Below are 5,000 nucleotides of genomic sequence, written 5' to 3' on the forward strand. Positions count from 1 at the left end.
GACAACGTTTTTGACTGGAGCTCCCTAGCATTCGGCTTTTTCTACTTTGAAGGGATGTACTGTTGTATGAATTGTTTATTCACGAACTGGTCGTTTGATTGATCGTGAAAAAATCGCTCAGTCCCAAATCCTGAACTCGACAGGAAAGCGCTGATTGCAAACATTTTGACTGGAAGTCCCTTGAAAATGGCGTTTTCGTTATTGGCATTATGTGGCACGTTTATTGTGGCTAGAACATTAATTATTCACCAAATGGCACCAAAGCTTGGCAAAAGTCGCGAAACACTCCTATCTCGACGCACCAGCAATCGCAACTTGATGCAAAATAAATTGCACGAGCTAATGATACTTGTACCATGCACAGTACACCGTACCAAAATATACCCCTGAAAGTGTGCAATTTGGTGCTACCCTAGGGAATATGTATGGGGAAGCCTAGCTACGTGTGTCGCACGTTCCAAGTTGCATGGACGTCGAACAGAGGCATGCAAAAGCACCTATCTAGGGAATTACTCTACGTTCTAGTAGCAAGTGCGATTTTCCAGTCCAGCACGGCAGTACGCCTGCACGCATACACTCCATGTACCAGAAATGTACCAACCTAGGCGTTGCTCAGTAGCTTTTAGCGGCACATAGAAAAGTATTCGAGTTCAGATTTTTGGGACTTAGCGTATTTTTAAAACTAATAACGAAAATTAAATTTTAAATCGGTAAACGGCTAGGAGTTGCTCAGTAGCTTTTGGCGGCACATAGAAAAAGTATTCGAGTTCAGATTTTGGGACTTAGCGTATTTTTAAAACTAATAACGAAAATTAAATTATAAATCGGTAAACGGCTAGGAGTTGCTCAGTAGCTTTTTGCGCAACGTGGCAAAAGTATTCGAGTTCAGATTTCTTGGACGTAGCGTATTTTTCAATCATAATAAACCGAATCAAACATAACAATGATGAAACTTACACCATGTCCCAAGGTTGTGCACAAAACGTAACGATAAAGTGCTGGCGAAGTTAGAGGTGCACCAAAATTGTGTACCGATCAGGAAAGTACTCTACGTTCCTATGATTTGGGTGAAAAGTGTTGATTAACTGCTGGTAAGAATAGACAGTTGCTTATCATACACATCGCAAACGAACACCCCTTAGTGAGCATTAGCAAAAGTCAATGGCACAAAGCAATTGCAATACAAACTGATCAAGTACATTAAAGAACGCTAAGTACCAGGACTTCTTTCCAAGAATGGTGTCCGCGACGGGAGGGCAAGCGTCCTTCCCAGGTTTTCCTAGTAAACCTTGTATGGTAAACATACCCAAGCGTGTCTGTAAGCACGCAACGAAAGTCACGAACGGGCACATACCTAGGGAATGTACTCTACGTACTTGGACTTTTGTCCAAGAATGGTGTCCGCGACGGTCGGGCACTGCGACGCAATAACCAAATCCTAGGATTGTAACTTTAGTGTGCACAAACATAAACATTAACGCGTTCGCTCGGGCTGCGCCCTCCGTCTTGTACTTTCCTGGTACACAGTTTTGGTGCACTGCTATTCCGACCGGCAACTTGACCAACATACATCCATGAACGCGAGTAGTGTACTTTCCTGATCGGTACACACTGTTGGTGCACGGCATAAGAAAAGAGCTAAAATGGTCAAACTCAATCCATTTCAACAATAGATAGTCGATAGTAGCTGTGCCGATGAAGTAGGGCACGATGCAAGTTAATGTTGTTTAATGAATAACATGTCCGCCATACATTTCAGTACAAAATTGCTCGGTCAGACCTACAAAGTGCTATATCTCGAATACGAGGCGTCGGACTGGGGGTTGTAGAGCAATTTTAAGTTCGTCTAATGATTCTACATCCGATTCTGGATAGCGGTTTTTGACCACTTTTCAATATTTTGTGACACCCCGAACCTAGGGGCAGCTCCTAGCTTTTTTCAAAAATGTGCACCGAACGGGAGAGCTCGTGTGGCTCAAAACATGTTTTTCGCTAAAACACCTCAAAACGTGTAAGGAACGCACCCTAGCTCTTGTTTTTCAAAAGTTATGGCCATTTAAAGTCAGACGGTTTTTGCTTCAAAATAGCAATTTTACCCGTCCCTATGGCCATGCTTTAAATTTTCACGAAAATGCCAGGTCAGACCTAGGGCGGGCCATATCTTGAATACTAAACGTCGCAGACATTGGTCGTAGAACAATTTTAAGTTCGTCTAATGATTCTACATCCGATTCTGATAGCGGTTTTTGACCACTTTTCAATATTTTGTGACACCCCGAACCTAGGGGCAGCTCCTAGCTTTTTCAAAAATGTGCACCGAACGGGCCGGAGAGCTCGTGTGGCTCAAAACATGTTTTTCGCTAAAACACCTCAAAACGTGTAAGGAACGCACCCTAGCTCTTGTTTTTCAAAAGTTATGGCCATTTAAAGTCAGACGGGTTTTGCTTCAAAATAGCAATTTTACCCGTCCCTATGGCCATGCTTTAAATTTCACGAAAATGCCAGGTCAGACCTAGGCGGGCCATATCTTGAATACTAAACGTCGCAGACATTGGTCGTAGAACAATTTTAAGTTCGTCTAATGATTCTACATCCGATTCTGGATAGCGGTTTTTGACCACTTTTCAATATTTTGTGACACCCCGAACCTAGGGGCAGCTCCTAGCTTTTTTCAAAAATGTGCACCGAACGGGCCGGAGAGCTCGTGTGGCTCAAAACATGTTTTTCGCTAAAACACCTCAAAACGTGTAAGGAACGCACCCTAGCTCTTGTTTTTCAAAAGTTATGGCCATTTAAAGTCAGACGGGTTTTTGCTTCAAAATAGCAATTTTACCCGTCCCTATGGCCATGCTTTAAATTTTCACGAAAATGCCAGGTCAGACCTAGGGCGGGCCATATCTTGAATACTAAACGTCGCAGACATTGGTCGTAGAACAATTTTAAGTTCGTCTAATGATTCTACATCCGATTCTGGATAGCGGTTTTTGACCACTTTTCAATATTTTGTGACACCCCGAACCTAGGGGCAGCTCCTAGCTTTTTTCAAAAATGTGCACCGAACGGGCCGGAGAGCTCGTGTGGCTCAAAACATGTTTTTCGCTAAAACACCTCAAAACGTGTAAGGAACGCACCCTAGCTCTTGTTTTTCAAAAGTTATGGCCATTTAAAGTCAGACGGGTTTTGCTTCAAAATAGCAATTTTACCCGTCCCTATGGCCATGCTTTAAATTTTCACGAAAATGCCAGGTCAGACCTAGGGCGGGCCATATCTTGAATACTAAACGTCGCAGACATTGGTCGTAGAACAATTTTAAGTTCGTCTAATGATTCTACATCCGATTCTGGATAGCGGTTTTTGACCACTTTTCAATATTTTGTGACACCCCGAACCTAGGGGCAGCTCCTAGCTTTTTCAAAAATGTGCACCGAACGGGCCGGAGAGCTCGTGTGGCTCAAAACATGTTTTTCGCTAAAACACCTCAAAACGTGTAAGGAACGCAACCTAGCTCTTGTTTTTCAAAAGTTATGGCCATTTAAAGTCATACGGGTTTTGCTTCAAAATAGCTATTTTACCCGTCCCTATGGCCATGCTTTAAATTTTCACGAAAATGCCAGGTCAGACCTAGGGCGGGCCATATCTTGAATACTAAACGTCGCAGACATTGGTCGTAGAACAATTTTAAGTTCGTCTAATGATTCTACATCCGATTCTGGATAGCGGTTTTTGACCACTTTTCAATATTTTGTGACACCCCGAACCTAGGGGCAGCTCCTAGCTTTTTTCAAAAATGTGCACCGAACGGGCCGGAGAGCTCGTGTGGCTCAAAACATGTTTTTCGCTAAAACACCTCAAAACGTGTAAGGAACGCACCCTAGATGATGAAAAGTGCAATCAGAATGTCAATCGACAACTTTGTTGGGGTACCATTTTACTCTACGGGCCAGTAGCTTAGGCGCGCCAACAGCGCTTTCCTTTCGGGTTCCCATTTTTGCCCTCCTGGGATTATGATCATTTGTTCATTGCCTACTATAGGGAGGGTACCTTGCTACGAGGTCAAACATGAAGATTGCACCAAATCGTAGTTTTTACCTCTATTTAGTCGTAGGAGCATGGTTTGCAGTGGCAGTGGGTCATTAAGCCCCCGTTTGGGTCATACGTCCCTCCGCGATAAAAATCGTCGTATGCCTATAGTCCGAACTAATGAAGCAAAAGTGGTGTCTGGTGGGCTCTGCCGATGATTTTAACCTATGATTTTGAGCTTCCACCCTATCAAAACGTTCCTGAGCAGTACATCACGGGTCTACGGACCCAAAGACTTCGTCGTGATGGTTTCTAGTAAAAAGTTGTAACAGCTAAGGGTTTTGAATACGCGTATATTAACCATTGCTTGAAACTAAGCTTCGTTGTCTTTAAACTCTGCAAGACCAATCGAACTTCTTAGGGAAACCCGAAGGATTCACGCTAAGCTCGATGAGCTATTATGGGTAGTGGTGCATGATCTGGTGTTCCTTGGATCTAATCCAATGAATAAATTTATGAGGGTATATATGGTGCAGGGCACAAAGCGTGATGAAACCGGGTCTCCCTACCAAATGTGGCATATTTTTTCCCTGAGAGCGAAGCTCAGACCCACGTAGGGGAGAGCGAAGTGGAACTTAAATGTTCTATGCAGCAAATGTTCGCCATGCGGATAAACAAGTTGGAATAGTTCAATGTAGTGTAATGCAAACACGAATCGCAATAACGATACGGGACCCAGAAGCAATTCTGCGGATCCCTCGGGGAGTGGTGAGTTGATATAAATTAGAGGTGAAAGTCCAAGTTGTTCAAGCTCCGGCTCGGCAGCCGATACGAGGTTCCTGTTGGGCTTTGTACATCGCGCAGAGGCGCCGTTCGGTTCTAGCAATGATTCCCGCCACCATGTTCCATGCGTGCAGAGATCCGTTAGAGCTCGTTCAATGTGTCCCGCCGTGATTACGAAAAGTCCAACAGTTGACCAA

This window comes from Anopheles arabiensis (assembly GCF_016920715.1).
Source record: "Anopheles arabiensis isolate DONGOLA chromosome X unlocalized genomic scaffold, AaraD3 X_pericentromeric_contig0001, whole genome shotgun sequence".
Classification (NCBI taxonomy): Eukaryota; Metazoa; Arthropoda; class Insecta; order Diptera; family Culicidae; genus Anopheles; species Anopheles arabiensis.